Raw genomic sequence first — 12,349 nt, forward strand, 5'->3', positions numbered from 1 at the left:
TTAATAAACAGTAACAGGGAATTAGTTAATTCTTTAGGAGAACGTCTACTTTTTTCACTTAAGAAAACTAAAACTTTAAGGAGTTTCTTTGACTGCTTCTCTCACAGGCATATTTTTCTGTAAAAAGTGCGTGGCTTGTAATTACATACTAGAGGGAAACAAATTTTTGTTCACACATAGATGCAAGAAAATAACCTTTGAAAAACACGTTGATTGCAACAGCTCTTTTGTAGTGTACGCAGCTGTCTGCAATACTTGCCCTGGTTTCTATTTTGGAAAAACAACCAGGAAACTTTTCAGCAGAATTAAAGAACATAATGTGTCTGTTCAGAAACAAGATGATAAAAATACCTTTGGCAGGCACAGTATATACTGCACAAAGTTTTCAGGATTTAAATATTTTGTATTAGAACAAGGCCTGATGTTTTTGGAGACATATATTTGTTGCTAGAATTCCATGAACTTAAGTGGCAGCTTGAATTAAATGCAGAATCCAACCCAGGACTCAATAAATGTATTAACTTAAAATGTCCTTTAAAATGAATGTATCACTAATTACCCTTACATGCATGTCTCCTGCCATTAATTATTTACTTTGTATCACAGGGTCACAGTACTCAGTAATTAGCATTTGTAAACAGGTCGATTGGCTACAGGTTTTTATTACTATTTTTACCTGAATACTATATTTTAAATGCATACAGTGATTTTTTTCCTTTGTTATTGGTTGACTATTTGCTGCTCTTGTCTCCAGCTTATATATTACAGGTATTTCATGTTTTTGTACATTTATAATGAAGTTCTTAACACTGATTAAGGAAACGAAAGCACTCACACTTGTTCGCTGTCTCGCCATTGGTAGGAAAGTTTGTTGTTTGCATGTTTTCTTTAATGTTAGACATTGGTTTTCATTAGGAGGAGAGAAAGAAATTAATTTGTAGACTTTTGTTAAGTTATTTGGAAAATAGATGTGTTGTGGACAGAATTCAAATGACTAAAGGAAGAGCAGATTCTAGTTTAGAGATGGAAAACTAATTTCTAGCCTTCTCACCTAGTGCAAGAGTGTGCAGTTAGAACTTGTCTGATCGAAGACTGCTGGAATGGGGCTCAGTTTTTAGCTTTTTATTGCTTAATTGGTTAATTTGTTTAAATCAATTTGCTCATTTGCTACTGTTATAAAAAAAAAAGTATATTTTATATATATATATATATATATATATATATATATATATATATACACACACACACACACACACACACACACACACTTTATGTATCACTGCTTAGCTAGGGTTAAACTATCCCGGTGCGATAAAATCTGCTCTTCAAATTTTCCCTTAGAACGAGCCAGTTTTTTAGTTTTAGCACTAAAATCAGTTTCTTTGAGCTTAGCACTTGTTCAGAACTCATTGTAAGCACTAAATAAGCTACAAATTATTACAGTACTCAACTTTCCTCACTTGTGTAGAGGAAAACAGTTTTAGTACTTAATAAATAAGCACCTATCCAGACATGTCTAAGGGTCAGCTCCTGGTGTTTTCTCCTGTCTACCTGATGAATCTGGGCATTTTGGGGCAATGTAGCAATTGCCTCATGTACACAGACAAACCTCTCCTCCTACTACCCAACACTACAACCTGAGGGAGATACACTTATATAGCCAAACTGGAAGCAAAGCTCTCTTCACCCAAGACTGGACTAGACAGTCAAGAGGAGAAGGTAAACACTTGCACCACACCACACTCATCACATAGTCCCTCAAAACCTACACCACCAAAACACGCACATAGAAACATGAAACACACACCTACATTCGCGGAGGCTCTCAATAAAAATCTGCTCAAACAACAGAGACCACCAAAGCAGAAATGCAAGCAACCTCCACCCCCCAACACAACCCAAATGACACATAGCCCACAAACTCACTGTGCCACTCAACCACAGCCCATAAGGCATAACAACTTACCCACCATTCTAGTCATAGGCAACTCTATAGTCAGGCACACTGATGTTCCACTCACTAGGCTAAACAAGGAGAAAGTTACTGTCAGCTGCCTGTCGGGTGCCAGGATCCGCCACATAATGCAATCACTCAGGTCACTCCACAACAAGTACAAATATGACTCTGTCATTGTCCATGTTGGTGTGAATGACCTGAGATGTACCTCCCTGGACTACATGAAAAGAGACATGGAGGAGCTCTCTGATCTTGTAGCCCAGGCAGATATGACCCTAGCCCTGAGTAGCATCCTGCCATCACCCAGAATGATACCACAGTAAAGGACAAAATGATTGAATTCAACAATTGGCTAAGCTTCTGGTGTCATTCTAAAGGGATCCAGTATCTGTCTGCCTGGGATGACAAGATTGACAGACCACGATGCTTTGCCAGAGATGGCCTGCACCTGTCGCCCTTGGGATTCCGGATACTGGCTAAGGGTCTTGCCACCCCTATAGTGCCTTTTTTAGGCAAGGTTCAAATGACAAATTCACCACCTTAACAGGTACAAGAAAACAAAATCTGAGGATAATGCTACTCAATGCTAGAAGTCTAAATCTCAAAATGCATTCACTCAAGGCACTCCTTAAAATGGAGAACATCAACATCTGTGCAGTGACAGAGACCTGGCTCAAGACTCCAGCGATCACCCCTGCATTACCAGGCTATAATTCATACCACACCTTTTGGCCAACTAACCTGGACCGAAACACTGAAGGTGGAGGTGTGTCCATATTCATTAAAGATATCCATACCTCCAGGCTAGTTGCTCAGTATAGTGCATCCGAGATTATCCAAGTGCAACTAACTGTGGGCAAGACCGCAATTCAAATTGTAACTTGCTACAGATCCCCACTGTGCCCCAGGATTCCCGCCCCTCATTTCTTGATACACTGGAAAATATTATGGTACAACCCAACACTCTAATAATGGGCAATTTCAACTACCCCACCAGTAACTGTGAAAGTTACTCATGTACCAACTCTTTTGCTGAGCGTTTTCTGGAATTTATAAATTCCAGTGCCTTGGATCAATTTATCCACACCCCCACCAGGGGCAGCAATATCCTAGACCTGGCATTACCAACATGGGCAACCAGTGTTCCACACCAGAGGTCAATTCCTTGTTGGTCAGATCTGACCACAAGCTAATCACCCTAGACATCCACATCCTGCCCCCACCCCCATTAAGGAAACCACCGTAAAAAATTTCTCCAAAGCCAACTTCATGCTTCTTAACACATAAGAGGCAAACTTCACAACACCCATGCAGATGGACAATAGACGTACGACTACTGAATCCTACACAAATGCACTTTATAAGCACTTACATGAGTGCATGGATCATGCTATCCCTAACAGAACCAAGATGCTATCCTCCAAAAAAGTAAGCCAATCTGGTGTTCCCCTGCCATAAACAAACTGTACAGCAGAAGAAAGAAATTGTTGCAAAAAAGAGTAAAATCCCATGATTGGAGGAACTCCCTGGTCAGCCTCAATAGGAAACTGAGATCCTTCATAAAATCCTCCATATCTAGTTACAAAAACAAAATCGCCACTGATTCTAAAGACAACCACAAAGCATTCTATAGCTATGTCAAGAATCTCAACAGCAACACTCAGATCTGCTCTGAGTTACAGGACAATGGCACTAAATATACAGAACCGGCTGATATTGCCAACATCCTGGCAGATAGGTTCAGTGATAACTTTACCCCCCCCCCCCTAAAGGGCCCATCTCTATACTGGAAGAATGCAAAGTTCCTGTAATCACGGCTGCACAGGTAAAAACCACACTCTCCAAAGCCAAGAACACAGCATCCATGGGACCTGACAACATCCCAGGCTGCATTCTACATGAAATGCAGAATGAACTGGCACCCCACCTAAGCACCATGTTCAGTCATAGCCTCACCTCAGGCTTTGTGTCCACTGAATGGTGCACAGCAACAGTTATCCCATTCTGCAAAGGGGGAGCCAGCATGAGTCCGGGAACTACCTCCCCATTAGCTTAACAAGCCTGGTCTGCAAGGCCATTGAACGTATCATCATGGATCTTATACACAAAGACATTGGTAATCTCCAAACTCTGGACCCACCCAGTTTGGGTTTGTAAAAGGCAGATCATGTCTCCTAAACCTGATAGACTTCTTTGAAGCAGTCACCAAAGCTGTAGACAAGGGTAAGGTGGTTCACACAGCCTATCTAGATCTCACCAAGGCTTTTGACACCATCCTCCATTCTGAAAGTATAGATAAACCCACTAAACTAAGTATAAATCCCTATGTCACAAGATGGGTTCCAACTGGCTCACTGACAGAACCCACACTGTGAAAGTAGCAGACTCCAAATCCAACTTCAGACCAGTGACAAGTGGAGTACCACAGGGTTCAGTCCTGGGTCCTCCCATTTGCTATCTACTTTTTTGAAGTACAGGCTAACACAGAAGGTCTTTGGCTAACGAAGTTCACAGATGGCTGCAAACTAGGAGCCATAACTGAAACTCCTAATGATGTGGAAATCCTACAAAAGGGCCTCACTGAGACAGATGCCTGGGGTCAAAGCCATGGCCTCAAGCTCAATGCCAAAAAGTGCATTGTCATCCCCTTTGGTAAAAAACTCTGTACCCATGAACTACCACATAGGTAGTAGTCTACTTAACACCAAAAGTGTGATAAGATACCTTGGGAAACAGGTGGACAGTAGTCTCTTCTTTGATAATCACATCACCACAGTAGTCAGGAAATCCTTCTCTGTGGCATACCTCATCACAAAAGGTTTCTCATCCAGGAAAAAAGAGGTAATTGTTCCCCTCTACTCATCACTCATTACACCCATTATAGAGTACACTGCCCCTTTTGGTATGTACCTCACAAGACATCTACAACAACTGGAAAGACTGTAGAAATACCTCACAAAGAGGATTACTGGCCTCAAACAGATGTCCTACACAGACCGTCTCAAAAAACTCCAGCTTTACTCCATCACATATCACCTACTCAGAGGCAATCTCTGCCTAACATACAAAGCTATGTCAAACCCAGAGCTGTTGGACATGCTCCACTTAAAGAAATCCCAATCCCTCTGAGTTACACGCTTTATGAACCTAAACCTTGTCATTACAATAAGCAGAACATGCTAGAGGGATAGATTCCTGTCCCAGAGACTTGCCATACTCTGGAACAAACTACCAATCTATATCAAACAAAGCTTCTCATTAGCACTCTTCAAGAAAAATCTTGATTGGATGGGAAATAGGAAATTCACCCCAGGGATCTCCTCTGTGGCTCTGCTCAACAGGAGCACATGAAAATAATTTTCTTGAGTGGTGAAAGTCAGGGTACTTTTTTGGCTAGGCTTATATAGACCCTAGGGCCAATAGCCTAGTACCTACCTATGAACCTATGGACCTATGAACATTAAGAAGGTTGTTTGATTACCTGAACTAGTACATTCCATGTTAAACCAAGGCCCCATCTGCTGGAGTTGGTAATAGTACATTTCATGTTAAACCGAGACCCCATCTGCTGGAGCTGGTAATAGTACATTTCATGTTAAACCGAGACCCCATGTGCCTGAGTTGGTGGTAACTCAGGTGGACATAAAAGATCCCATGGCATATATCGAAACAAGTAGGGGAAGCTCCTCAATGCCTTGGCCAAATTTCCCCCTAGTAGTATAAATACCACCCTGGGTGTTCCCTGAAAAGAAACTACTAGCCTAGTCGGACTAACTTGATAAACAAAGGAGAGAAAAATAAATAAGGTTAAAAAAAGTTCAGATTGTTTCATTACCTTAACTGTAGTACTTTCTGCTTTGTGCGTAACTGAGAGTGTTGGGTCAAGCCAGAAAGTCACATATACATATAAATGTTTTTTGGGCAATAGTGGCAGAAATTGTAAGAAATAAATAGGATTGCAGGGGGACTAGTAAGTCTTAGAGCTCTACCAAACAGCGTGGAAGATATTTTTGGTGGTATTCATATCATAGAATTGAATGTCACTCCATCAATTGCCAAAAAAATCAAATGAATTATACTGAGAGCTCTGTCCCAATTATTTCTCGCACTAACCACATACATGATTGAAACAAACCTACAAATATCAAAGAAGTGCTGGTATGAGATACCAGACCAATGAATAGAGAAACATACTAAAACACCAATAAAGGCATTTTTGCATTGGGGTGTGGCACTGTATGGAAGAATTTCACCCCCTACATCCCCTTTACTAACACATAATTACCATGTGGTACCACCAAGGTAGATGATTCCCAGCCATGCGAAGTTCTCTTATTACAAGACCCCTTAGGAATAACAAATTCTCACAGGTTGGGTTAACAGCTCAGAGTCAGCAATTTGAGGTAGCTGTTATAACAGCAGTTTATCAGACTGTGGATAATATTATAGACTTAAAAACTTTACATCATAAAGCTCAACCTAAAAGTTCATTTTCATGCTAAAGAAGACTGAGGACAGTCTGGGAAAAAACAACAACTGTGACTCCAATATAGTGACTAGAACCACAGCTCCACAGATGAGATTGTGGAAGAAGCCAATTGAGTTCTGCCCCCTGTACATCCCATCCTTAATGGCCATGACAACAATTGTGGGGAAGGTATTTGCAGACTTCTCAGAAAATTGAGGCAGAAAAAAATCTACAACCAGAACTAAGAGGAAATGAAAGGCTTATGAAAAAAAAAGAAACAAAAAAAAAAAAACTTAGGTCAGACAAAACCAGGAGAATTATTAAAGCACTCATGGGGGTGGGTATTTATTGTGGATGTGATATCCTAGAACATCAAAACTGAAAAAATTCTAGAGAATAGGAATTTCTACAAAAAATTTATCTCAACATAGTACTGAAGGTATCTCATTACATCCGAGTGACACCTCCAGGTGCATCTGCAGTTAACTCCTACTGAAGCCTTTAGGCATCAAATATTGCTTGTTCATATTTGCATCAATAATTCCAAAAACATGCAATGTAAAAGTTTTTAAAAGATTTCATCTTTAAGTTTACATAATGGCAAACTCAACTGCATTAATATTTGACATCTGTCTAGTGTAGGTATGGAGACATCAACTGTTATTTTTATGATATTAATTTATAGAGATATAATTTTCACATTTTTCTAAATATTTCAACAACCAAGTAAGACAGACAATACTCCTTTGCTTCATATGAAAACTCTCAGCTAGATGAATAAAATGCTGCTGATAGTATGTGTGTAACTTGAGTGGTTGCTGAGATATTGTTAACAGTTCTGAGCCATGCCAATAGGCACTTTCTACACAAAAAGGACATCGCTTTCCCCTGGGTGTTATAATTTCTTTTAGAACATGTTGCACCTCTGCACCTCTCCCAGTTATAGTCACTGATCAAGTCTTTGACTCTACTGCCTTTAAAACTTTCTTAACTGAAGTAATCGGCATAATTTTCATAAAAGGATGCCACTCACCCATTGTGAGGTTGCACTTGAAGAGGGTCAGTGATGTACTCTGTCGGTTTTGTTGATGTTGCATATTAGATTCAGGTCTATTGAGCAGCTAGTTTGTGAGGAGTTAGACTTACAGATATGGAGCATTTCTAGCAGGGCAGGGTCCGAGACTGCCTTGTAGGTGAAACACAGATCACCTCTGAGCAATCTGTACAATACAAGTAGAGTGATAATGATTTGAGCCTGTCTGCATAGAACAGGTGTTGGAGCCATGGATTCTCTTTATAAGGTTTTTCTGTGACCTTTCTAGTTGGTGCAGATGTTCAAAGAGGTACATACCAAATGGGATGTTATACTCAATTATTGGTCTAATGAGGGAGGAGTGTAGAGAGGTAATAACCTCCTTTTTTTCTGGATGCAATCCCTTTACTTATGAGATGAACCGAGTAAAATGATTTTCTGACCACTGCCGCTACATGATGGTCGAATGTGATGTTTTTTTATCAACCTGAGTACCCAGGTCTGTCATCACAGTTTGTGTGCTTAATCAGTAGGGGCATGTTTTTGCTGAATGAACGATGACGCATTTTTTTGCATTTAGCTTGAAGCTATGAGTTTGGCACCAGCCATTAGTTGCAGTGAGACCCTCTTGCAGTATGTTAACATCATCTGGGGAGTCAATGACAGCACCCAACTTACAGTTGTGCGCAAACTTGGTCAGCCACAGGCCTTTTGTCTTTGCCTGGACCTCTGAGAAGTAATTGCCAAAGAGCTGGTGTCCCAGGACAGATCCCTGGGGAACTCCACAATTACAGGTTGGCTATCGGACCTTGAGGGTCCTGTCGGTGAGACAGTTGGCCACTTACCTGATGAGATAGGGATTTACACCAAGTTGTGTTAGATTTTCAATGATGCCTGAGTGGAGGACTGTGTCAAAGGCCTTGGCCAAGTCTAGGTAAGCTGTATGTACTGACTTTCCCTTGTCCAAGGTCTTTGTGACAGTCTTAAAGAAGTCAATCAGGTTCAACAGGCAAGATCTGTCCTTGACGAATCTGAACTGGGTGGGGTCAAGTGCTTGGAGATTGCCTATGTCCTTGTTTATGAGATCCATTATAATACATTCCATGGGTTTACAGATCAGAATTGTCAAGCTAATGGGGCAAAAGTTTCCAGGGTGAGTAGTGGCACTACCTTTGTGTAAGGGGATGACAATGGCAGTTCTTCACTCGGCTGGAATGAAGTTTGTACTTAGGCTGTGGTTGTATATGGTGTTTAATGGTAAAGCTAGTTCTTGCTGGAGATGGTGCAGAATACAGTCTGGGATACTATCAGGCCCCATGGAAGCTGTGTTCTTTGCCTTGGAAAGGGCCTTTAACACTTGATCTACAGAGATATGAAGTGCGGGACAAGTATTGGAGATGTTGAGAGGGCCTTTGGGCGGAGACAGGGGGTGAAGTTTGCATTGAACCTATCTGCTAGTGGGTTAGTTAAGTTAACTGGATCAGTGTAAGTGATAATGTTAAGTACTAATTTGGAACAAACCTGAGCTTTGCCACAGAGGTTCCCAATGTAACTGAAGAAGACTTTGTGATTTACCTTTGTTTCAGAGGCTAGTTTAGATTCATAATTGTTTTGGAGGTTTTCACTAGTGATCTACTTTGCTTGTTGAGGCTAAGGGAGTGGTGCAGTGGTCACCCAAATTGGTTGTTATCTACTCTTGTGGTGGATGGGAAGAGCTGGTCTAGTGCATTAGAATTGATAAAGTCAAGGAATCATTGAGTGAGTGCATTAGTGAAGGATAGAATGTGGGGCAGTTGAAGTCACCAAGGATCAGGGTGTTAAGGGGTACCTTGATGGATTCAGGTAGATCCAGATAAGAGGAGTGGGTGTACTGAGTCATAGAGGGGGTCTAGCTGGCTATAACTTGGATGGGTGTCTTGCCAACTATCAGTTCCACCTGGAGTAGTTCCAGTGCATTATGCTGGCAAACCAGTCTGGAGGTGTGCCTATCTTTAATGAAGATTGAGACTCCACCACCCTTAGTCTTCCCGACCTCATTTTGGGGCCAAAATGTGTGGAATGAGGTATAGCCTGGTAAAGCAGGGGTGGTCTCCGCAGCCCTGAACCAAATTTCGGTGACCGCACAGACATCAGCATCTTCCAGTGCAAGGAGAACCTCCAGTGAGTGCATTTTCAGGTTAAGGCTCCTAGCATTAAGCAGCATGACCTTCGAGATCAACTGGGATGGCCTGCTCCTGTATTCTCTTAAACTTTAATTATCTTCTGTTTCCTACCTTCTCACTTACTAAGAAAAAAATGCCCTTTATTCAGCTGCTTTAACTGTATTTGTGCATCTTCCTAATTTATTTAACTTTTTGTTACTTGCTGTTTAAGTGTTTAGTTGAATTTAATCTACTGCATTTATTACTGCTTGTTAGTAGCCTTATTACATTGTAACTGTTATTCTAAACATCGTAGATCTGATTTAAGCACTTGGGCTTTTAAATAGTTATCTTATATAAGGAAGGTTTGTGGTCCACACTCTTGTGGCAGGAGAGGTAGCCTAAACCCTTCTTAGCTGGGAACTGCTGGTTGAAGGCTTACTGTGTCTCTTATTCTAAAAGTGTCTTACTTCTGGTTTAAGTACTTGGGCTCCAAACCAGCTATTTTACATTAAGAAGGTTTGTGGTCTACACTCTTGTGGGAGGAGAGGGTATTATCCACCCTTCTCAGCTGGGAATTGCTGGTGAAGGCTTATTGTGCCTATTATTCTAAGTGTTTTTATTCTGGTTTAAGCACTTGGGCACCAAACCTGTTATTTTACATTAGGAAGGTTTGTAGTCTATACTCTTGTGGCATTACTTTCTAGACAGATTTTTTAACTACGAGAGTTTCTAGTTTGTGCATAGCTGAGTATTGCTCATCAAGTTCCTTGTCTTATTGACATATTAAATATTTAAATTTCCCTCAGTCCTCCCTAGTAGATCAGTAGCTATGGATATGCACTTCCTGGCTCTCTCTATGGTCAGTCTGGTTGAGATAGGTATTCTGAAACATTGTATCAATTGCCTCATATATACTGACAACCCACTTATTCTTAATTAAACAGAGAAAGTATGCGAGAGGTGTAAATAAACTTTAACACTGGAGACAACTTTCCCATACAACCAGAACTAATCCTTTAGAGGTTGCCAGTGACACTTGCACCATACCTACTACACAGGGTAAAGACCCAACACATAAAACTACCTATGCTGATGCACTTACAGGTAACCTTCCTAAAACACTAAGACCTCCTGCACACTACAATCAACAAAATGGTCCTCAGCCATCATGTAAACACTCCATTAAAATACCACCCTCAGCTACACATAGTAACACTGAATCCAATGCCTCTACTCCTATGCCCTTAAGGCAAATCAGTGCACAACCAAATTTCCTGGTCATTGGTGATTCTATAGTTAGGCACACTGATGCACCCCTTACCAGACTTTGTCAGGAGAGAGTCACGGCTAGCTGCCTTTCCAGGGCTAGGATCTGTCAAATCACACAAGCACTCAGGTCATTGAACCACAGGTAACAATGGGTGCTAATGGGCTGAGATGTTCCTCCCTTGACTATATGAAGTGAGACATGATTGAGCTCACTGATTATGTTTCTCAGGTAGCTATGAGCCTAGCATTGAGCAGCATGCTACTTTTTTCAAGGATGATGCCACATTACCAACAGAAAATGACTGATTTTAACAGTTGGCTTAGTTTCTGCGTCAGTGCAAGTGGGATACATTATTTGATGGCCTAGGAAGACATGGTTAAAGATAGCACTGCTTTGCCAGGAATGGTCTGCACTTATCTCCTCTATTTCTGATATTGGCAAAAAACTTTTTCACCCCTTAGTGCCTTTTTTTAGGCAATCCCACACTGATAAACCTGCCGACTTATCTGAACCTATAAAGGAATATTGGAAGGTGGTACTACTAAGTGGTAGAAATATTAACAAAAAACTCCACTCTCTGCAAGCCTTTCTCCCCTGGTGACTGTAGACATCTGTGTAGTAATGGAGACATGGTTTAAATTCTCTGAGAGTACCCCAGCAATTTAAGATTATAGTGCCTTTCACATCTTTATACCAGCTACTGCAAAGAAGGAAACTAAATGTGGAGAAGTTTCAGTCTATACTCAAACCAATCTAACATTCAGATTAGTTAAAGTGTATGACCTATTTAAACTCATACATGTGTAGCTCACCATAAACAGGGTCTCATACCATATCCTTGTATCTTTTTTAAAAATTTCTCCAGTTCATTTACCATGACAGAAATGGACCCCATTCCTAAGTCAAAGTATGATTAAAGTTTGTGAAATCAGTATTGTTCAATCTTTGATGTCAGCCAGTAGTGCTCTTCGCAGCACCCACAACGTGCATACTAATGACTCCTTCTGCAATTCATATGGAGTTGCATGCATCAGTAACATATCTAAGTATGATTGTAAATTCTTTTTTGTAAGACCTGTTGCTCCTACCACTACTGGAACTGTCTGTTCATCCACATTGCCCACATTTCTGCCTGCAAATCCTGCTACTTTATGACTTTGTGTCTCTCTGTATGTAAGACACTATAGTCACTAAGTATAGCAATTTCAGTAATGTTACTTTTGTCTTCTTTTCGTGGACTACTATATCTGTTTTTCTTGCATCTGTTTTTTTGCACTGCTGGTAATGGATGATCCCATTTGATATAAGCTTCATCATTTTCTATGATGCTTTGTGGCTCATGTTTCCAATGATTTTACACAATCCCTAATGCAACAGTCTTGCCACATTATTATGCCTTTGAGTATACAGTTCTTCTGCTGTTAGTATATCACAACCAGCAATAAGATGCGCAACTGTTTCCAATTCTGTTTTGCAA

The sequence above is a fragment of the Protopterus annectens genome, chromosome 4.part0, assembly GCF_019279795.1.
Source record: "Protopterus annectens isolate FY-2018-M chromosome 4.part0, PAN1.0, whole genome shotgun sequence".
Lineage (NCBI taxonomy): Eukaryota > Metazoa > Chordata > Ceratodontiformes > Protopteridae > Protopterus > Protopterus annectens.